This window comes from Kogia breviceps, chromosome 6 (genome assembly GCF_026419965.1).
Source record: "Kogia breviceps isolate mKogBre1 chromosome 6, mKogBre1 haplotype 1, whole genome shotgun sequence".
In the NCBI taxonomy this organism is placed as follows: domain Eukaryota; kingdom Metazoa; phylum Chordata; class Mammalia; order Artiodactyla; family Physeteridae; genus Kogia; species Kogia breviceps.
The window spans coordinates 120,043,622-120,068,443 of record NC_081315.1 but is presented as its reverse complement, the minus strand read 5'-3'; the positions used below and the strand labels follow the sequence as shown (position 1 = coordinate 120,068,443).

General features: G+C 37.8%; 1 protein-coding gene across 1 annotated transcript in view; it reads right to left on the bottom strand.

The window, feature by feature from the left end:
• The window catches only part of ALPK1 (alpha kinase 1), a 118,703-nt gene extending 97,278 nt beyond the window's left edge, over positions 1 to 21,425 (bottom strand). The window contains exons 1-2 of the mRNA XM_059066614.2: positions 21,302 to 21,425; positions 7,777 to 7,828 (exon numbers count right to left, since the gene is read on the bottom strand). The gene's annotated coding sequence lies outside the window, so the exon portion shown is untranslated. The remainder of the gene's footprint in view (positions 1 to 7,776; positions 7,829 to 21,301) is intronic.
• Positions 21,426 to 24,822: the final 3,397 nt, after the last annotated feature.

The following is a 24,822-nucleotide window of genomic DNA, read 5'->3' as shown; positions in this document are numbered from 1 at the left end:
ACAAGTATTTATTGAGCCCCTCTGATGTGCCAGGATAACCACAATCCTTATTCTCACTACACGATTTGGGGAGGGGCAATCCACCCCGGGCTGTGGGCACGTCTGCAAGTTCTTGCTGGATGTTAAGAATGCCAGACCAATCTCTCCTTGCCTGGGCTATCTATCGGGTTTGTATTTGCCTCAACCTTGAGGGATGAGGTAAAGTCTTACTCTGGGCCAAAGAGTAGCCCTGCTATAAAAGCAGTGGATTCCCCAAGCTCAATGTTCCTTGGCTGCAGCAGAAACCCGCTACCACCACCTGGATCGCTCAGTATCACTCCTTTGGACTAGGAGGACGTGAAGAACTGACGGCAACATGATGCTCATGCTGCTTGTTGTGCTGAGTAGTGAAGTCCTTTGCCTTTGACCCAGGAGTCTCATGTCTTCTGCCAGCATCCATGGAACAGTAGCATGCTAACTTATTAACTCTAAGGAGAGTAAAATAAAACCCCAGACCCTGAAACAATCTTAATTTCCAAGAATTTCATCACCCTTAAACAAGCCTCTTGCAGAGTAAAATTCCCTAAAAGTCTGTCTAAAATAGGACAAAGGTAAAAATGTCAACTTCATTCATTATAAATTTGTTTTTATACTTTCTACATTCTCCCAAGTTTGTAGCCTGCATATTACAAATTCCATGCTCTTCAAAAGTAACAATTCTTAAAAATTAAGATCTGTGGTACTTTTCTTCCAACAATGCAAACTAAGCAAAATTTCCATGATTTCTGCTAAGTGCCAGGGTCTGCAGGGGATAGAGACATAGTCCCAGTACTTTTAGGACTCAGGGTTTAATAGAGACAGCAAACACAAATGTGTATCTCAAATACAAGACTGAGTGTGATCAGATATAGTTGAATTCTAAGCAAAGAATGGGTAAACGATGGGGGAGAGGAGATTTAGTTCAGTTATTGTTTATTCAGAAGTCCAAACATGAGCCAAACACTGAAGGACAGAGACACCAACAAGTGGGAAAAATGGGCGAGTGGCAGGGTATAGGAAACAAGGGAAATGGTGTGAAGAGCTGCATTGCAGACAGACGGCATGAGATGGGGACACAGCAAGAGCAAAGATGCAGCAGGATCTTGCAGATATAACAGAAACCAGCAGGTAGTCCAGGGTGCCCGGACACCACTGAGAGATGATGAGTTCAGGCCATTTCTGCTTGAAGTGCCCATGAAACCTTGTAGAGAACTGGTGCTCTCTACAAGAGGTGAGAAATGTTAGTTAAACTGAGGAGAGAGATTAGAACAGGAGATGAATCTGGGAATCATCCACACAGGGGCAATAATTGAAGCCATTACATGAGATTAGAGGCAAAGGTTGGACATGAAGAAGACATGGACTTCTAGAGAATGCCTCTATCCAGGAGCCAAATAGTCAAACAGTGGCCTGCAGAAAAAGCAGCTGGAAATGTGAGAAGCAGGAGTGTAGAGACATGATACTGTGCAACAAGTTCTACAGGAAGCCCCAGGATAGCAACTAGGAAGAGGCAACTAGACTGGGTGCGTTCTCACTGATCTTGTAAATAGACGTTTCAGAAGAAGACAGACCAGAGAGTTGATGGATGAGTGTTAAACAAGGAAATTTAACAGAACTATTCTGAGAAGCACTGCTGTTAAGGGAAGGAAAAAGAATATAGTCTCAAGGGAAATGAATATTTCATAAGAATCATTAGATTTGAACATGTGCATAGGCTAAGGAGATGTCAGAAGGCAAAATTTTTTAAAAAGAGAGATGAAAGAAAGAGACTATGAATAATGAGAAATATCAAAAAATAGGTTAAAAGATGTTGGTTTAAGAAGATAGAAGGAGTAGGTTTGGATGCAAGGTAGAACATTGTTTTTCTGAGGCAGAATGGAAGGAGAAATGAATGGCTAATGATTTAGAGAAAATCTGAGAGTTCACCATGGATGGATAACCCGGTAACCTAAGTCAAACAGATGGAAATTTGGCAGGAGTGAGTTCAGCTTGAAAAGAGAGATCCTGGATTGAAACAGGTGCTGTGGAGAATTGGAAAGACAATCAATTACGGATGAATAAAAGAATTGATAAGCATCTTTGAGAACCCAGCTATGGTTCACCTTAATGGATCTCATCAGAGTCAGCTGGGGAACCCTCTCAGCTCTGGCTTAGAGAGCTGAGCCAACCCAGGACTGGGAAGTGCATACAATGGAGGTCAAAGAAACAAAACAGAAGTCTAAGGAGGCACGGGGCATTTTACAACACTTCAAATTGGCAAAGTGTTTTATTGCTGCATATCAACTACCCAAATACACTTTTACAATGTTATTTTCACAACTCTGTAAATTTTACCTGATGCATTTTATGTATTGTGAAAGACATAAATAATATAAATGGGTATTAAGAACTTCAGACAAGTTGTTCTTGAGTCCTATTTAAAACTTCACTGAATTTCCAATTTGGAGGTTGACCCCAAACTAATTTATTTAGGGCCCTGTGGTAGACTGTTTTCCACTTTTTCTCTCAACTGTAACTAATGAATTAATTGTGAGGCTTTGTGTAAAGTCCATCCTCCCCACTATAATATACATTCCAACTGGGCAGGGAATGTGCCTGTTTTGTTCTGTTCTATATCCTGGAATATTCAGCACCTGGAATAATTCCTAGCACATAAGAGGTATTCAGAAATATTTGTTGTTGACATGTGGTTGCCAAGGGGGAGGGATGGAGTGGGAGTTTGGGGGTTGGCAGATGCAACCTATTATGTATAGAATGGATAGAATACAAGGTCCTACTATCTAAACCATGACCTTCATAATTTTCATACATGTACTGACCACAATCATTTCTTCCACTACTAAGCTATATAATAATAAAAGATGAACAATCAAAAAAAAAAAAAAAAAGGAAAACAAGGTCCTACTGTATAGCACAGGGAACTATATTCAATATCCTGTGATAAGCAGGATATTGATGGAATAGATATGGAATGGAAATAATGGAAAATAATATATTTTTTAAAAGGTATATAAATGTATAACTGAATCACTTTGCTGTACATCGGAACACAACATTTACACATTGTAAATCAACTATACTTCAATAAAAAAAATTTGTGGTGGTTAAATATTTATAAAAGAAGACACCAGATAAGTCTGGGAAAACTCTCTTAGTCAATTTGTCCTATGCATTGCTTACTGCATGTTTGATAAGTTTGAAATGTTTCTTTTTATTTCAGGAATATCTATAATGTTCAAAGAAGATAATGCCTTTTATTGTCTCTATAAACTATTACATTCTCTGCCTACACTGTTGAAATGACAAGAAACAACATGCTTACTTTTAATTCACCCTCCAATCTCCTCCTTGCAAACTGATGTAAAATTTTCAGAGTATCTCTTAGTGTCGATCCTCACCAATCTTAATAGAAATTTCCACAAATTTATTACCCTATTGCATTATAAGCTCATCATCAGATTTTCTGAAAATTCTGTTACAATGTTTATGTCATAGTCTCTGGCTCAGAAAATGAGTCAGTTAATTAGGATGTCTGCCCGGAGAAATGTTTTCGTCGTTCACATCATGATCTTAACTGTCTTTCAGCAATTGGAGAGCCTGTAAATTTATTCTTTCTAACGCCTCACTGCCGCCCTCTTCTGGTGGCACATAACAGCACAGGCACATGAGATAACTTTTAACTAGATGTATATTTTTACTTATTAATGAAAACAAATATGGCACTCCACAGAACAAAAAAGATACTAATAAATTACAAGACTGAGTAATGATGTGAGAAAATGGAAAACTTTTTTGAAACATTAAAATAGTGACATATTTACCTAACCAATAATCTTAACTGCATTTCAGTAAAAATCCATTAATCTTATTGAATTTCATTATAGAAAAAAAATTAATCCATTGTTTTATCTCTATGATGTTTTAATACAACAACAATAAAAATCACACTTGTACTATAGAGCAAGAGTTTGCTAACCAAATTAACAGTGTAAATAGCACTGCAGGGCATGTTTAAACTGCTTGAGAGAAAAAAAAATCTATTAAACTATTAGAGTATTTTAGAATGACTAAATAAATGAAAGAAATACTGATAATTCAAAAGAGTATTATCTGTTTATGAAATGCTCCATAGGTCCTTCACTTTCAAATAATGCAGTGGTTCTGAACATACACATCATCTGAATCCTCTGTTCACACTGTTGTCTTGACTCCTACCTTATTCTCACTACACATCCTACAGTCGATGAGGTCTGCCAACTTCTCATAAATGTGGTCTCCACGCTCTCTGTCTCTCCTGTTGCTGCCTGTACTGGGTCCTCTCCAGTTCAGACTGTTAGCCTCTATACTGGTTTTCCTGCTACCTGTCTCTTCCCCCATTTCCACATTCTACTCTTCACGGACTGCCAGATAGCTTCTTTTTTTTTTTTTTTTTTTTTTGCGGTATGCGGGCCTCTCACTGTTGTGGCCTCTCCCATTGCGGAGCACAGGCTCCGGACGCGCAGGCCTAGCGGCCATGGCTCACGGGCTTAGTTGCTCCGCGGCATGTGGGATCTTCCCGGACCAGGGCACGAACCCGTGTCCCCTGCATCGGCAGGCGGATTCTCAACCACTGCGCCACCAGGGAAGCCCCCAGATAGCTTCTTAACAACAGAACCGTGTCGCTTCTCTACTTAAAAATGTCTGTTGGCTTGTTGTTGCCTATAGGATGAAGTCCAATCCTCTGATCTTGGCATGGAGAGTCCAACCTGCCATGCTCAGCACTACATACAGTGCAGCATAGTTTCTGCCATTGAGCACCTGCCCTTAGTATCCTGGAATAGCATCCCCCAGCACTTTGTTTTTGACTCTGTGGCAGACCTTGGTCTCAGGCTCTGTCATACATCAGTTACTTAACTGTCTCCCAAGAGACTGTGACTCCTGAGAGTGGCCAGTGTCTCACTGGTTCTCTTTTGAATCTCCAGCACACAACTGGAGCTAGCTGTGTAACTAACACACAGGAGAAGCTCAGTGCAGGTTTATGAACAGATAAGTGAATGAATGAATGAATGAATGAATGCTGCTCTCCCCATCTTTAATGAAATCCTCCGTTTTCAAGTCTTAGATTATAATGCCATCCCTCTAAAGCCTTTCTTGACTCTTATCTAGCAGAATTAATTGCTATCACAGTTTTTTGTTCATGTTACAGTTAGCTGTATATACTCCTGTCTCCTGTGCTAGGTCATAATCGCTGAAAGGCAACCTGGGAGAGTGAAAAAGGCATGAGCTGTGGACACAGACAGCCCTGAGCTTGTATTCTAGTTCCACCACTCATTCTCTGTGTCACTTTCAACAGGTAGCTCAGCTTTTCTTTTCCTTTTTAATGTTTAATTTTTTAAATTGTAGTACAATTGATTTACAATGTTGTACCAATCTCTGCTGTACAGCAAGGTGACTCAGTTATACATATATAGACTTTTTAAAATATTCTTTTTGTTATGGTTTATCACAGGATATTGAATATAGTTAGTTCCCTGTGCTATATAGTAGGACCTTGCTGTTAAATTATTTTATTTTATTTTTTTTGGCTGCACTGTGCAGCTTGTGGGGGATCTTATCCCCTGACCAGTGATCAAACCCAGGCCCTCAGCAGTGAAAGCGTGGAGTCCTAACTACTGGACCGGCAGGCAATTCCCAAATTATTTTATTTTTTTGGTCAGCTTTTATGAAATGAACATTATTTTCCTCATCTCTAAATGGGGCTAACACTGCTTCCCCATAGGTTTAATGCAAAGATTAAAAAAGAAAGTGAGGGAACTCCCTGGCAGTCCAGTGGTTAAGGCTCCACGCTTCCACTGCATGGGGTGTGTGTTCCATCCCTGGGTGGGGAACTAAGATCTCACATGGCTCATGACACATACTAGACTTTCATGAAATTTTAGTATTTATTCCCTTTCCCTGAGGGTGAAGACCACATATAACGTATATCTAGGTTTCCAGGGCTTCAAAAACTACAGAGACTCAGTAATGTTTGCTGAGTAAATAAATGAATTCCAAAGTTGTATTTGGTCAAAAGTAATATAAATATATATTTTAACAGTCTTTTAAGCTAATACAATTGGTCGTCATTCCTTCCTACTCACAGTATAAATATTGCCTCCTAATACTCTGACATGTCTCAAATCAAATTTTTCTCACTTTTATTATTATAGTATTGAAAAGTATACGGATGTCACAAAATTTGAGGCATAACTGTTTTCTAATCTTTCAGTTATACTTCCATTTAATATTCTCCTTTATGTAGTCACTGTACAGTATGTTTATGAAGTGTTTCAATAAAAAGAACTAATGTTTATTTTTTAATGGGATAACTATATTATAATGTTAAGAAAAAGCAGAATATAAAATAGTTCATACAGTATGATAGCAATTATATTTTAAAAAGTCACTGAGGACCAATGATGTTTTTTCCAGAAATAGCAAAAATCCACCCTAAAATTCATATAAAATCTCAAGGGACCCGAAATAATCAAAACAATCTTTAAAAAGAAGAATAAAGTTGGAGGTATCCCACTTTTAGATAAATTGGACTACATCAAAATTAAAAAACTTCTGTGCATCAAAGGACATAATGAAGAGAGTGAAAAGGAAACCCATGGAATGGGGAAAATATTTGCAAATCATATAGCTGATAAGGAGTTAATATCCAGAATATATAAAGAATTCCTACCACCAAACAACAAAAACACAAAAAACCCAACTAAAAAACAAAGGACTTGAACGTTTCTCCAAAGAAGATATACAAATGGCCAATAAGCATATGAAAAGAAGCTCAACATTACTAACCATTAAGGAAATGACAATTAAAATCACAATGAGATATCACCTTACACCCACTAGGATGGCTACTTTGAAAAAAATAAAAAAGGAACAGAAAAAGTTTTGGCCATGATGTGGAGAAGCTGGAACCCTAGCACACTGTTGGTGGGAATATAAAATGGTGTAGCTGCTATGGAAAACAGTATGGTGGTTCCTCAAAAAATTAAAAATAGAATAATCATATGATCCAGCAATTCCACTTCCGAGTACATACACAAAATAATTGAAAGCAGGGGCTTGAAGAGGTATCTGTACACTATATTCATAACAGCACTATTCACAATAGCCAAAAAGAGATGGAAGCAACCTACGTGTCCATTAACATAAATGGATAAGCAAAATGTGGTATATACACACAATGGAATGTTATTCAGCCTTAAAAGGGAAATTCTGACAACTGCTACAACATGGATGAACTTTGAGGACATTGTACTAAGTGAATAAGCCAGTCACAAAAGGACAAATGTTGCATGATTCTACTCACATGAGGTCCCTAGAGTTGTCAAATTCAGAGACAGAAAGTAGAATGGCGGTTGCCAGGGGGCAGGTAGAGGGGAGAATGAAAAGTGTTTGTTTAATGGTACAGCGTTTCAGTTTTGCAAGATGCAAAGAATTCTGTGGATGGATGGGAGTGATGGTAGCACAACGTGAATGTAAGTTAATACCACTAAATGTGTACACGTAAAAATAGTTACACAAGTAAACTTTATGTGCATTTTACCACAATTTAAGAAAATAATTTTAAAATCATCAGAAGGAAGTACACCAAAATATTGAGTCTTTGCCTCTAAGTAACATTTTTTGATTATTTTCTTCTTCTTTTCATATTTTCTGCAATGACTATATATAGCTATATCATTAGGAAAAAAGAATTTAATTCAAAAGTTTCACATGAAAACTTACCCAAAATCCGTGTTTTTTAGATTTCAATCCACTTCTGATTTAGGAGAACTTCCTAGTTAAGAAAAAAAAAGTTAAACTCAGAGGCCTCTCTTATAATAAAAGTATAAACACAGTAGGAAATAATCTCTACTCTTTATTTCCTGCATTATGTCATAGGCATTGTTGCATGCTTGCTATCTGAAACATCCGAGTAAGAGAAAAAAGGAAACTCATGTTCCTGTGTCCCCAGCGAGACTGGAGAAGTTACAGTTGGTCATTGCTGTTCCTCACTTTAGATACACAAGGAGGAGGAGTATCACATCAAAGAAGACCAGATCCTGTCCAGAGTGCTTGATGGGGTACAAATCTCTTTTGGTCTCCCCCTTACCCCATCCCCTTAAATAGAGGAGGAGGTTTCAAATCTCTCCTTAGACTTCTGAAGCAGTTCAACCATAAAGGAGAGAAACCTCATTACTGCAGGTCTAAACTATCAGGGGTGGTACTATCTGATAATTTTGTTATGCAGGAAAGAGAGAGCCTTTGCAGAAAAAACCCTACTGGATATCTTGTGTCTTGAAGTTCTGAACTTTCATTCTCTGACTTAAAAAAAAAAATCTATTTATTACTTTAGGGGCTTGCCAGAGAGAGGGAATTCCCCTGGTTATTTATACAAAAATTTTGCTAAAAGAGTTTGCAATAATAATCACTACTTTTTCATATGTTAACAATGGCAATACAGGACTTCCCTGGTGGTCTAGTGGTTAAGCCTTTGCACTTCCACTGAAGGGGGCAAGGGTTCGATCCCTGGTTGGGGAACTAAGATCCCACATGCCTGCTGAGCAGAGCGGCAGGAAAAGAAAAAAAAAAAAAGGCAATACATTACATTTCATAACGCTTTACATTTTTCAATCACCTTGAAAAATCTCTCAAGGGGCAGCTTAGGTACCTAGCACCCCTGAACCACCAGTTCTGGATAAGCAGCCTCCTGTGCTTTATTGCCACTTTGGACCTTGCTTTTTCCTTCCCTGTTTAAGCTGCACACCCTTCCTCCCCACAGCTTTGAATTTCATGTCATCACCCACTGCCCCTCATTGTTGCTGTCAACTGCCAACTCCCAGGGCATTTAATTCCTGGATCATTACTGTTCTCTCCAAACCACCCCTACTCTTGGAGAATTCAACTATATAGTGATGAGCGGTTCTCAGTTCCTTGAAATCGTTTCTTCAAAGATCTTGTCCTTAACCCAACTTTAGGTATTCGTTCCCAAGGTCATACAGCCTACACTTTGTTATGACCAAATTTATTCTTCCATACTTTCAAATTCATGTATTCCACTCTGTCCACTACCACACATCTTGTCCCTTTTGAGTTTCCCAAATTCAACAATCCTAACATTCCACTGGGACTTCTAATCCACTGATCCTATCACCTTTCCATGGACCCTCACCCCCTTCGAGGTCCTGTCTCTTCTTTTTAACCAGCTTAATTTCCATGGTCAATCATGATAATCACCATCCACATACACCTTTGACTCCCTTGTTTTTAATATTTGCATGTCAAAATCACAACTTTAGTTAAATCCAACTTTTACACAGCTGAGCAATGATGGGAAAAATACATAACTGTGCCACCTGTCCTCACTTTAAATTTCTGACTCTGAACCTGTTGGGAAAATTAATAAAGTAGTCTTATTCAGGCTTCGGAGGCAGAATCAGGCCTCTGCCAGACCTGTGACCCTGGCTGGACTGCGCCGCCCCTGCTTGCATACCTAACAACTGCTGCTAGCAGGTCAAGCAGCCTTATGATAAGAAAGGGAGTGGGTCTTGGAATTTCTTGAGCCCTGGGGACCTGGCCAGTCCCCCAGGGTCTGGAAAATCTTGTGACTCACATGGTGAAATCAACAGCATTTTTAAAAGTGAATCCAGAGCTGCATTTTTGCACGCAAACTGATGATATCAATTTGCAGCCTGGAATTATAAATGGAAGCCCCCAGAACTCCAATCTGAAGTCTCACCTGTGGGGTGGATGCACGGCCCGGAACCTTTCCCAACTGGGGCTCCAGATTGCTGTCACTAGAGACTTCGCAGCTGCTATTTGGATCTGGAAGTAGGCATCAGCCCAATTTGGTGATGTATACCGTTACATTTCCCTAATATTCTTGTTTCTTTCCTTCTAATGATTGTATATTGAAATTGAGTTGAATCACCTTTCATTAAAGAATTGATGAAAGCTATTTATGTGAAACGAGTGGTTATTTTGCCAGTGAATCCAATGAACCTTAAAACCGAAAGCAGGCTTTCAGCAAAACAGAACTTCAGCAACTAATGCTGCAATCACACAGCACTTCTTGGGTCCATTCACCTTCCAATCTCTTAGTTGCCTATTTCACACTTTCTCTCCCTCCTCTACCTTCATTCTCAGCAATCAGAAGAGGATTTCCACAGACTGCCACCCCCCTCTACCAATCTAACAGCAGCTGCACCCCACACCCTGCCTTCCCATCTGCTGTCAGAGATGAATCACCCAATTCTCTTTTTTTTTCTTTGTGTGTGTGTTCAAAAGAAAATCAACAAATGTTTATTGAGATGTCATAGAGTACAAAATAGATTTTTTAATGCTTGAGATAAAAATCAAGGAACTCTTTATGTCAGTAAAAAAATTAACTTTAATATGCTCTCTTTGTGTATGGAAATGATGGTCTCATTTATTATCAGTAGGACATTCCCTTTGATTTGTTTACTTAACTAGTGATTAAAAAACTCTAACTCCTGAAGCAATTAAATGGATAGTGCCGGTCTCACTAACATGTTTGGACCATCTGATTCACATGGAGGCAGGTAAATCTGAGAAATGTGAAACTAGTAAAAACAGCTGCAATTGCAAAATTGCAAAATTGCCTTCTAGATCATTTTATTTAAGAAATAATTACAGAAGCAGGATTAATGGACTAGAGTATATAACATTTTTAATGATCTAGATAAATACTGTCAAATTGCTTTTCTCAGAGCTTGTGGCAATTAGGCTCCCACAATCATTATATACATGAGCCTTTCCTGCTATTTCAGCATTAACAACAACAACAAAAAAATGAAGAAGAAATTAACTAGTTTTATTGATGAAAATGTATTTGATTTTAATATGATTTAATTTCTATAGAGAAAAAACATGATTTTTATGTGTATCTGACTTCTTTTCTTTTGTATATTCTCCATTCATGTCATTTATTTCCTTTGCTATAAGTTTATCCAAACTCCTTGAATTGTAAAAGCTCATCATATATTAGTAATATTTACAAATTTATGTCAAATTAACTTGGTAAATTGGTTCTGTTGCTTATTTTTATGCTTTATATTCAGTATATTATTTTGAAATATTTTTAAATCTATAGAAAAGCTGCAAGTATACAGAAAACTATTTCCTCAGTTTCACCAAATTTTAATATTTTGCTAAATTTGCTGTATCCTCCTCTCTAGATAGATAGGTATATAAATAGGTATATACACAGGTAGATGTAGATATAGTACTTATTAAATAATAAAATATACCTATTTTTAATTAGGTTGCATTCATCATGCTGTTTTCTCCTTAATATTGATACTTTAGTGTGTTTTACCTAATAAATTATCTTGTGTAATCACAGTACAGTTACCAAAAAAAAAACCCTCACAATCTGTATCTAAAAATAAGAAAATCTATGACAACCTAGTAGTGTGTTATCAATTCCAAGTATTTAGGTTCAATCATTAAACCAGAAACTTTATGTGTTCTGAATTCTTACAGCTTACTGTGAAAAAAGGCTTGATACAAATTTTTAAAAATTTCACAATCCTAAAAATTTGCATATTATCAAATGAAATATTAATTTGAAACTTTCATAAACGCAATAACATTTCATCAATCTTACTAGAAAAAAATTAATATGCTGTCTTTTGTGTATGGAAATGATTATCTTAATTTACTATCAGTAAGACATTCCCTTTGATTTGTTTACTTAACTGGTGATTAAAAAACTCTTACCTCCTGAAGCAATTAAATGGATAGTGTTGGTCTCACTAACATGTTTGGACCATCTGATTCACATGGAGGCAGGTAAATCTGAGAAATGTGAAACTAATAAAAACAGATAATTGCAAAATTACAAAGCACACTGGATGAAACCAGGCTAAAATCACTTGCCTATACCGCTTTGTGAGAGTGTACATTGTAACAACTCTTTTTAATTAATTAATTTTTTTTAACAGTAGGTCGTTCTTGGTTATCTGTTTTATTTTATTTTTTAAACTTTATTTTATTTATTTTTTATACAGCAGGTTCATATTAGTTATTTTATACATATTAGTGTATATATGTCAGTTCATATAACCCAGTTCATCCCACTACCACCCCTGCAGCCACTTTCCCCCCTTGGTGTCCATATGTTTGTTCTCTACATCTGTGTCTCTATTTCTGCCTTGCAAACTGGTTCATCTGTACCATTTTTCTAGATTCCACATATATGCATTAATACACGATACTTGTTTTTCTCTTTCTGACTTACTTCACTCTATATGACAGTCTCTAGGTCCATCCACGTCTCTACAAATGACCCAATTTCATTCCTTTTTATGGCTGAGTAATATTCCATTGTTTATATGTAACACATCTTCTTTATCCATTTGCCTGTTGATGGGCATTTAGGTTGCTTCCATGACCTGGCTATTGTAAATAGTGCTGCAATGAACACTGGGGAAGAACCAATATTGTGAAAATGACTATACTACCCAAAGCCATCTACAGATTCAATGCAATCCCTATCAAATTACTAATGGCATTTTTTACAGAACTAGAACAAAAAAATCTTAAAATCTGTATGGAGGTACAAAACACCCCGAATAGCCAAAGCAATCTTAAGGGAGCTGAAGGAATCAGACTCCCTGACTTCAGACTATACTACAAAGCTACAGTAATCAGGACAATATGGTACTGGCACAAAAACAGAAATACAGATCAATGGAACAGGATAGAAAGCCCAGAGATAAAGCCACACAACTATGGTCAACTAACCTATGACAAAGGAAGCAAGGATATACAGTGGAGAAAAGACAGTCTCTTCAATAAGGTGCTGGGAAAAGCGGACAGCTACATGTAAAAGAATGAAATTAGAACACTCCCTAACATCATACACAAAAATAAACTCAAAATGAACTAAAGGCCTAAATGTAAGACTGGACACTATAAAACTCTTAGAGGAAAACATAGGAAGAACACTCTTTGACATAAATCACAGCAAGATCTTTTTTGACCCACCTCCTAGAGTAATGGAAATAATAATAATAATAATAATAATGGGACCTAATGAAACTTAAAAGCTTTTGCACAGCAAAGGAAACTATAAACAAGATGAAAAGACAACCCTCAAAATGGGAGAAAATATTTGCAAAATGAATCAACGGACAAAGGATTAATCTCCAAAATATATAAATGGCTCAGGCAGCTCAATATTAAAAAAACAAACAACCCAATCCAAAAATGGGCAGAAGATCTAAATAGACATCTCTCCAAAAAAGACATATAGATGGTCAAGAGGCACATGAAAAGTGATGCTCAACATCACTAATTATCAGAGAAATGCAAATCAAAACTACAATGAGGTATCACCTCACACCAGTCAGAATGGGCATCATCAGAAAATCTAGAAACAACAAATGCTGGAGAGGGTGTGGAGAAAAGGGAACCTTCTTGCACTGTTGGTGGGAATGTAAATTGATATAGCCACTATGGAGAACAGTATGGAGGTTCCTTAAAAAACTAAAAATAGGGGCTTCCCTGGTGGCGCAGTGGTTGAGAGTCCGCCTGCCGATGCAGGGGACACGTGTTCGTGCCCCGGTCCAGGAAGATCCCACATGCCGCGGAGAGGCTGGGCCCGTGAGCCATGGCCGCTGAGCCTGCTCCTCCAGAGCCTGTGCTCCAAAACGGGAGAGGCCACAACAGTGAGAGGCCCGCGTACTGAAAAACAAACAAACAAAAAAAACAAACTAAAAATAGAACTACCATATGACCCAGCAATCCCACTACTGGGCATGTATCCAGAGAAAACCATAATCCATTCTCTTATCTAAAGCCAATCATTCCATTCACATAATAATTCTACCCCTCTCTCTACTCAAGCACATTGATGCACGTTTTCACTCTCCTCTCTCTGCCTCTTACATCACCAAGTTTTTGCTCTCCACTGGCTCATTCTTATCAATTTACAAACAAGCCATTATTTCTTTCACCTTAGGAGAAAAGTCTCCTGACTTCACTTTCATCAGTAGCTATTGCTCTTTGCAGCAAAAATTCCTTGAAAGAATTGTTCCTACTTGAGCTTTCAACCTGTCTTTTCCCATTCTCTTTTAAATGTACTGCAATCAGACTATTGTTCCATCACTCCACTGAAGTTGCCCTGGTCAAAGTCACTGATAAACTCCACATACCTAAATCCAATGGTCAGTTCTCACTCCTCATCTTAGTTGACCTACCAACAGCATGTGACACAATCCCTTCCTCCTCTACTGCCCTCCGGGATACCACACTCTCTTGGTTTTCCTACTACCTCACTGATCACTCCTTCTCAGACTTTTCGGTTGGTTCCCCCTCCTCTCCTGGACCCCATCGTATTGGAATGTGCAAAGGCTCAGTCTCTGGCCCTCCTTTCTCAATCTAAATCCACTCCTTGGTGATTTCATTCAGTTAATAGTTTTAAACACCACGTATTGGTTGACAGTCATCTGATTTCTATCTCCAGTTCAAACTTCTCTCTTGAACTTTTAAGAAACATATTTTCAAACGTTTATTTGACACGTGCACTTGGATATCCAATAAGCATGATACTTCCCAGATGTCCACATTGAACTCCTGATCTGCCTCAGCTAATGCCTACACCCTTCCAGGAGAGTAAAATAAATGAAAGACCAGCTCTTAGAAGAGCTATGCATTCAGAAGAGGCTGAGTGGGAGCAGATGGGATGACCCGAAGGGATACATATTTTCGGAAAAATTTGGCCAGGGGAACTCCTTGGTTCCCTCATGTTCACTCAGCCTTTCACTTTGTACGTGTGCAGCTTTCAGTCTAAAAAGCTTTTCCTCTGACAACAGTGACTTGGGGGAATTACAGTGTTGAGATGCTGTGGAACTTCTGAAATCTGCTGCATAATAAGTAATGCTTTTCTTCCACTCTGACTTCCTTTTTCACACATAGTGGCTACTAGCTTGCAGGTGAGAGGTATTACCAACCTACTGGATGTTTCCCAGTAGCCCTGATCAAGAAGTATTTAAATTATAAAAGTCTTGAAGGTTGTGCCACAGTAATCTCTGATATATTATTTAAGAATTTAGATTTTTGAAACAGTTTATTATTATGAGAGCAAAAAGTGTTATTGTAGAAAATCTGGAGAAAAAATATGGTAAAAAAGAAAATAAGAATTACCTATGGTCTCACTAATAAATAAGCGCTATAAATATTTTGATATCATTGTTTCTGTGCATGGTTATAATACTTATAATGAAGTTTTAAAAAGTTTTCAAAATTTGAGTATTCTTTGACTAATTAAGCAGTCTGATTTTTGCCTCTCAATTACGATGCCTACATATATTCAGAAGTGATTTAACAAAACATGGTGACACTGTACATGTTTTGGTGGCACTTTCTTTTACTATGTCCTATGGTTAACTTAGGTATGGTTACTGCATGTGTTATCTTGTTTTTCTTTCAGCCCTACTTTGCAACTAGACATCCTTACCACTCTGCCTGGCCCCTACATTCCCACCTATCACAGATGACTAATCCAAACCCTCATCAGTGAGTGTTAACCTTTATCAAAGTTTTCCTAAGAAAAGATCTCTCCTATCGTGTATAGGGCAGGCATAGTGCACTTAATAGCAGGATGCAGGAGCCTGGAGTAAGGCTAGAACCTCCTTTGGAGTTATCTGTTCAAGTCAGGAAGGCACCTGAAGGACAAACACAGCTGCAGGTACTGGGGAAAGTCTGGTCTGGCAGGTATGTCATCTCACTTGCTAGGGATGTGAAGAGACCACTGGCAGACTTCTAGCAAATGGTTGCAATTAGAGGTGGAGGAAGTGTATTGCCATGAGGTAGAGTAATGGAGTCACACTAACAGCAAAGAGGTGGAAATAATAATTATTACCATTTATTAAACAAATACGACAAATAATAGTACCTGACTCACAAAACTGTAGTGCATATTAAATAAGATAATGTATATAAGCCTTGTAACAATAAGACTGCCATACAGTAGCCCCCCCTTATCCACAGGGGATCGGTTCTAAGACACCCCAGTGGATGCCTGAAACCGTGAATAGTACTGATGAAATAAAATTTGTATTTTAAAGCAGGACAAGAAAATTTAAGCATAAAATTCTCTCTCTCTGTCCGTTTGGTCCTCCTCCCTCCCCCTTTAGTGTGCCGTGTTCATCTGCATTATACATTAACCAGACCTCCTCAAAGGTGGGAATGCCTGCTCAACTGCAAACGTCAATTTATTTTTTCCTTTCTTCGATACTAACGTTTTCTTCTTAACTTGGTAAGTGAATTTTCGTTGACAGTACCGAACCTTATATATACCCTACGTACATTATCTATGGCAAAGTTTAACTTATAAATTAGGCACAGTAAAAGATTAACAATAATAATAAAATAGAACTGTAATAATATACTGTAAAAGAAGTTATGTGAATGCGGTCTCCCTCCTTCTCAAAAAATCTTACTGTACAAATGTAATGCCTTTCTCTTTTAACTACGCACTAATCATGCACTAGGGCCAAAACTGTTGCAGTTTGAGGTGTGACAGCAAAACTAGCACAAATTTCATTTTCTTTCTTTACAATTTCACGAACAGAAGATTCGTCCTTACCGTAGATCTTGGCAAATTCAGCGTACGATGTTTTTTCCTTTCCTTATTAAGTCGAGAACTTTCACCTTTTCACTTAGAGCAAGCACTTTACGGCTTCTCTTTGGCATATCCATATTGCCAGTATCACTACTCTGGCTCTTTAGGGCCACTGTTCAGTAAAATCAGGGTGACCTGAACGCAGTACATGCCGATCAGATACCGCCACCGTCGGTCTGATAACCAAGATGGCCGCCAGGTGATTAATGGGCGGCTACACTCCACAAACAGACGATCCACGCTATTCACGCCCCAGCCAGACAGCGCGAGATTTCATCACGCTACTCAGAAGGGTGGGCAATTTAAAATTTAGGAATTGTTTACTTCTGAAAATTTTCATTTAATATTTCCGATGGAGAGTAACTAAAACCATGGAAAGCAAAATCATAGATAAAGGGGGACTACTGTACAGAATATGCTCAATAAATATGCATTAACGAATAATGGATACTTATTATTAACTATCTTTATTTAGCATTGGTGGACAGATTGTCATTTATGGTGAGTAGGAGAGAGACCTGCTTCCATGGCTTCTTAGACTTTTAGATACTGCCTGTTCACGAATTCCCTGAACTCTGATCTGTTCACTTCATGTTGGATCCCAACCATACAGTAAGTCTCTTGCTCCCAGGCTCTTTCTATTCATCACACATTAGAATACCTGGATTCTAATTCTGGCTCTGTCACAAACCAGTTGTATGAATTTAGGCAAGTCACCTTTCCCTGCTAGACCTCAATTTACTCACCTCTAAAATTAGGGGGGTTTTAGAGATTATCATACTAAGTGAAGTAAGTCAGACAGAGAAAGATAAATATCATATGATATCACTTATATGTGGAATCTAAAAAATTATACAAATGAACTTATTTCTAAAACAGAAACAGACTCACAGACTTAGAAAACAAACTTATGATTACCAAAGGGGAAAGGTGGAGGGAGGGATAAATTAGGAGGTTAGGATTAACATATATACACTACTATATATAAAATAGATAATCGACAGGGACCTACTGTGTAGCACAGGGAACCCTACTCAATAATCTGTAATATCCTATATGGGAAAAGAACTGAAAAAGAATAGATATATGTATATGTATAACTAAATCACTTTGCTGTACACCTGAAACTAACAAAATATTGTAAATCAACTATACTCCAATACAAAATAATTTTTTTTAATGTTAAGAAAAGAAAAAAATATTTTTAATAAAATTCGGGGGGTTGCTAAGGTCTCTGAAGTCCTTTCCAACTCTATGATTCTGTAATGCTATTTCCACCTCTCAAAATTCAGCAGCAAGTAACTGAAGATCAGTGTCGGCCTGGTCTGCTAGCATAGGAGCTATGGTCTCCACGGGATTTAACTTAGAATTATTTCCTCCCTAGAATGAATTCCCAAAAAGAAACTGCCAATATGACCATTTTAATGGTCACTGGCACATACCATGTTATGTTAATGGCCCTGGACCTAGATGATGCTCCCCCAACTCCCACCCTTCAGCCCCAATCTGACCCCTACTTCAGAGATAATGGTGTCTCAATGAAACCAGCAAAATGGAGCTATAATGCTTTCTCTGGGATAACTCACCCTCTCTATGATTCTTATTTCAAAAAATATTAGCTACATGCTGCATCTCTTCAATTTTATGACAATTCATGAGGACCACAGGTCTGATAAAAGTTTGATAAAGCATTTCTTTATCTATATTTTGTACATCTATAATCAGGAATTTCAAGATTGTATTATCTGTTGAGCTCTGTCACCAAGGACCAGTGAAGTTCAAAGATATTGCACTGGTTCGGAAAATATCCACTTCTCAAACACATTACAGCAGTATTTCCAAAATTTTAGCCATTTACATGCCACCTTCACAATCTTGACCATATCTGCATATTATCTGTAATAGTAGTTATTTAATCATTTCCTTAAAATCAATAGTAAAGTGGCTCTCTTTTTACTTTACATCTTTCTGGGCAATAATATCCATGAAATCTTACATTTTTAAAGCTAATTATATTTTTAATGCACATTAAACTAAACACAACTCAAATTTTCAGTTTGGATATGTGATACCTAAAATCAGTAGTTTGTATACCATACTTTGGGCAAATGATATTAATATATAACTGATATTTAAGCTATGATCATCTCTTTCTGTTCTTCAGAAGAATGATTGCATCAGATAATATTCTTACTTTTAAATTCATCTACTCCACTGATCTCTATAAACAGAGCAAATCACAACATCCTGAAAAAATAGATGTCACTGTCAATAACAAGAAACAGTCCCCCATATAGAGAGGCAACAAATACAGTAAACGTAAATATGGAATGAGTTTACAATAAAAGTTTGAATGTCCATTCCTGTTAAAGTTCTTCAACCCATAGAACTTAAAATATCAGGAAATAAAAGCATTTACAATGAACATTTTATTTTGAAAAGCTGTCATTCTCTGCAAAAGATTAAGGGACAGGAAAATAGTACATGTGCTGTGTTCTGGGAAAGGGGTCAGTGAAATTTTGGAATGGGAGAAGCCATGGAATTTCAGAAATATTTTGAAATGCACACCCTTATTCTTAAGGAAAATTCCAGGTTCTAAACCCAAACTTAGATCACATAGCACTTTAGGGGGGATTGTTACAGCTTAACAAATCAGGTGTGCTCATTACACAGTATTATTTTATGTGAGATTTTATAATATCGATCATAATTTACATATAGCTTTTTTTAACTTCAAAAAATATTTTTTCAGAGTTTAAAGTAGTTATTGTCTCCCTACTCATGCAAGTGGATGCTATAAAATTCTGGAGTCTTGTTGGGGGAAGAACTTGAAGAATTCATCTCAGACTCAAAAAGACATTTAAAGTGGAGAGTAAATTATTGCTAGAATAATTTCAAGTGTTTTGTTTCTTTTGAGGCTGCAGGTTGACAGGATTTGGACAAAGGAGGTGGGAAGACAGAAGTAAATTATTTTGGTCAGTGGATATAAAGACTTGATGTGGCTTTTGTTTACATCTGTTGTGTTATCCAAGTGGTAAATTAACCTACACCCACCCTTACCCAAAATAATGCACACCATGCAGTCATGTCATCTGCTGACACACCACTCAGACCTAGGGGTGCACAGCTTCTGTGGTACAATTACTAATACTCTTTTGGTTCACTTGAATTTGAGGTCAAGGAGGAAAGAGGAGAAACAACAGAATTTGAGACTATGATGAACCATCATGTATAGACTTGTACAGCAACACTGATTACATGTGAAGAATTAAAAATGTTCTTAACAATGAAGTATCAGCCAACCAAAACCGAATATTGTTTCTCATAAGCGTACTACTAGCTGCATCAAGTAAAACGAAAAGGGAGAGGGAGATAGAAGCAAACAGAGATGCCATTATGTTGTGACATAAAGTCCTCTCCCTTCTGATCCTGCCTCTCTTTGCGCCCTCACCCACCTGCAAATTCCAAACGATTCTAAAGGTTTTAATCTGTGGCTTTAAAAAGTCATCTGGACCCCTAATTTTAAATGCTAAAATTGGTTAATGAAAGGACTCTTTTGAATATAAATACGAAGGATTTTAATTTTTCATACTTTCTCTCTACATAATGCTTCTCCACATCCAGAATTCCCTGCGGGGTTCATCCCAAATGAGAAGAGCAATTTTTCAGCCTTATCTGTTTCCTGGCAAAACTATTGAAGCCATCATAAAAGTGACAGTTTCTATTATCTCTACCTATGTACTCCAGGCAAGCGTCCCAAGGTTAATTTTTAAATAAGTAATCCCAATTCCTGTAATCAATCATAATTCAGTGATAAATAAAGCCAGATGTTCACTAGCAGCAGCTCTAGCAAGTCTCATGACTTGAGGACTTTATTATTTAAACCTTTTTTTTTTTTTTTTTTTTTTTTTTCTTTTTTGGCCGCCCAGCGCGGCGTGGGGGATCTTAGTTCCCTGACCAGGGATGGAACCTGCGTCCCCTGCAGTGGAAGCCCGGAGTCTTAACCACTGGACCTCCAGGGAAGTCCCCATTATTTACGTCTTTAAAAGAAACTGGTTTCGGGACTTCCCTGGTGGTATAGTGATTAAGAATCCGCCTGCCGATGCAGGGAACACGGGTTCGAGCCCTGATCCGGGAAGATCCCATGTGCCCTGGGGCAACTAAGCCCGTGCTCCACAACTACTGAGCCTGCGCTCTAGAGCTCGCGAGCCACACCGGTGCGCCTAGAGCCCGTGCTCTGCAACAAGAGAAGCCACTGCAATGAGAAGCCAGAGCACCGCAACGAAGAGTAGCCCCGGCTCACCGCAACTAGAGAAAGCCCGCGCACAGCAACGAAGGCTGAACGCATCCAAAAATAAATAAAAAAGAAAAGAAACTGGTTTCTTTTCTCCCCTCCCTAATAACCTAACTTTACTGCTGTAGGTGGTCCTTCTCCCCTCCCCCTCCCTTTCTGGGGAGTTTTCAGAAGTGCAAATGTTCTTGGAGCTCCAAAGTTATTTCAATGTAGAGAAGGCCACCAGGTGGAAACGGTCACAATTTAAGAAAATACTTCCTTAAAAACTATGTCATCTTTTATACCCACATCTACTGAGTTTTTATCATTAAAAGGCTGATACTCACCTTTATCTCGAAGTAGAGGAAATACACTATAAAACTAGCAAATCTAACTCTGAAAAAAAGTTAATTACGGCACAACCTCCCTGAAATATACTGTTTCTCATAAACGGCCTCCGTTTCAGGAAGTAGGAATTTGAAAGAAAACATAGCCTGTTATTGTCTCAGAGTTTGATTGTGTAATTCAACTCCCGGACTTTCAGCAGTTCTGCACCATAAGACACGCCCCTTTAGGGATTGCTTTAGTGAAAGGTATTCTGGGAGTCGTATTACTACAGAAAAGTTCCTTCTTCTAAAGAAAGTGCAAGAAAACTCCTTATTTGGACAAAGTCAGAATGGAGAACCAGTCCCCTTGAGAGCTGAGGAAAGAGACCGTTAGTAAGAAACAATGAACATGACATTGTTTTTGATCTATTAGCAAAAGAAATTCATGTTACAGCTCCGTTCGGCGCTCCATCTATTTTAGAACTAGTGTGCAGAATTGAGCTTCTTGTCACAAGGACACCTATATTACCAAGTTTTTTGAATTGAAAAATGAAGTTGGAATTGACATGTATACACTGATGTGTATAAAATTGATGACTAATAAGAACCTGCTATATAAAAAAATAAATAAAATAAAATTCAAAAATTAAAGAAAAATGGGGGCTTCCCTGGTGGCGCAGTGGTTGAGAGTCCGCCTGCCAATGCAGGGCACACGGGTTCGTGCCCCGGTCCGGGAAGATCCCACATGCCGCGGAGCGGCTGGGCCCGTGAGCCATGGCCGCTGGGCCTGCGCGTCCGGAGCCTGTGCTCCGCAACGGGAGAGGCCACAACAGTGAGAGGCCCACGTACTGCAAAAAAAAAAAAAAAAAAAAAAAAAAATTAAGAAAAATGAAGTTGGAATTTATCTCATAGGGCTGATTGGCTTAACAGTGAGGACTGTCAACTAGTGTTATATAGTGGATATCGTCCTTCAATCTAAATCTGCGGCTCCAAATTTTGACAAAAAATATCAAAAGTACATGAAAAGATGTTTAAATGTTTAACAACATTTTATTGGAAAAGTTGTTGACATCAACAATATTTTAATTTCCTCAGTCCTTTCTGAGCCTGCTGGGTTAAAGAAGTGTCCTCTCCAGTGAAGGAGTAAGAGATTTCATTAGTAGTAATTTGATAAGTCTTGGTAAAGCCTTTTTGATATAGTTCCCCCAAATTGAGAAACTGAATGACGAATAAGTGGGTGACAAATCCTTCGGCAAGCTGGATGGTTTCCAACTCTGCTTCTCAACAAAACAGAAAAACTACTTAAGTATTCAGCTACTAAATATTTTCAGTACTAACTACTCAGTATTTAGACAACTTAAAAAATTTTTTTATTATAGATCACTATGTAATTCTTAATATATGACCTTAGAAGAAGTTCAAATAACCAAATGAATTGTATATCAAAACTCTTTCTCCTTTTATTTATGTAAAGAGTTTCTCTTTTCTTTGTATGCATTTTTTTGTAGAATGCTGCTTTATTCTAGCTTTCAGTAACATTCATCCATGAACTAATTTTTAAAAACCTTATAAATCTCACTGAGAAATGCATTTTCCATAAAATCTTATTCTGTTTAATAGTTATTCAGCAGAATATATCATTTATTTTTGTCTTTCAAATCTATTATGAATTCATAATCCTTGTAATGTACAACTCAGTATTTAAAAAATTAACACTTCAAGTCTACGGCCAGAGGAAATAAAAATGAAATCTAAAAATGTTTAATTTTAATATGCACATGTTTTTATTGTAAAGAAATATGATATATATATATATATTTTTTGGCTGCTTGGCTTGCAGGATCTTAGTTCCCCCACCCAGGCCCTCAGCAGTGAAAGTGTGGAGTCCTAACCACTGGACCACCAGGGAATTCCCAAGAAATATGATTAAAATAACTTTCAAGCATATAAACTACTAATATTAGGAGAAAATCCTATGGAGAAAGTGTAATGGAAATAAAAGTTAAAGGAGATGAATAATGTAAACTTTCCAGTTGTTAAACTTGTACATGTACAAGAACTTGTACCTGTGTTTTTAAATGGATGATGGGGTCATCAAATTACTAGCATATATAATTTCCATTGGGTACATCTAAAAGAGTTATTAAACATCTGACTTAGATCCTTTGCAACTATTTAAAGTGATGATAAAAGATGGATATCAACTTAAAAATGTGTGAGAGGGTTGTTTTTGTAAAATTCTGTTTGAGAGTAAATGAGCAAAAATGTTAGAAATTCAGTATTCTAGAGCCTAAAAGAGGGCATTGGATACTTGGGAATGGAAAGAGAGAAAAGGGTACTGATACTTTTATCATCCTTATTTGAGGGATGCAATGAGGCATTTATCTTCCCTACTATCTGGACAACAGTTGAATCTGTCTCCAATAGCGATTTCTCGTAGAATTCCCAGAGCCATGGAAACACAAAGATAGACTGTCTCATTTATGATCACAATGTTGAGCTTTAGAAAGATTTCAAAGATAAAAATTCTTTGAGATGGAAAACTAATAACGCAAGCCTCAACTATGGTGAGATGTACACTCATAAAAGAAGTATATTATGATACACTTAGAAAAACTGGTTGCACCATAATATTCATTTTTATTTTCTAGGTTTGACTATTTTCTAATCTTGACTATAAATCACTAAAACAAGCTGATATCATTCATTTGTTCAAAGAACATGTTTAGAGCATTTATATTGTGCCTAGTGTTACATTGGTGCCATGGATTCAGACTGACCATGTAAGAAATACCCTTAATGCAATCACAGCGACAGATAGATTGGTGGATATATGGCTAGAAATTACCTGGAAAGATAGGAGTTAGCTCATAATATGAGAGCTTTGTGTTTAATTCTAAGGAGTTTGAACTTTTATCTTGAAAACACTGGGAAATCATAGAAAATTTTAAGGAATATAGTAAAATCATATAACTATCTTAGAAAGAATGCTCATTGTAGTAGGAAGGTTGGATTAAGGGACAAGGTGTATTCCAGGGGAAAATCATGATAGTGGATGGATTAGAAGGCAAGACTGGAGTTAGCAAATTGAGTTAGAATACTACTGCACTGGTCTATACCATGGTTATGACTGGGCTTAATTAATAAGAATAACAGTAGAAATAAAAAGCAGAAAGAAATACCAGCTTCCCTGGTGGTGCAATGGTTAAGAATCTGCCTGCCAACACAGGGGACACAGGTTTGAGCCCTGGTCCAGGAAGATCCCACATGCCGCTGAGCAACTAAGCCCGTGCACCACAACTACTGAGCCTGTGCTCTAGAGCCGGCGAGACACAACTACTGAAACCTGCATGCCACAACTACTGAAGCCCACGTGCCTAGAGACCGTGCTTTGCAACAAGAGAAGCCATCACAAGGGCTTCCCTGGTGGCGCAGTGGTTGAGAGTCTGCCTGCCGATGCAGGGGACACGGGTTCGTGCCCCGGTCCGGGAAGATTCCACATGCCACAGAGCGGCTGGGCCCGTGAGCCATGGCCTCAGAGC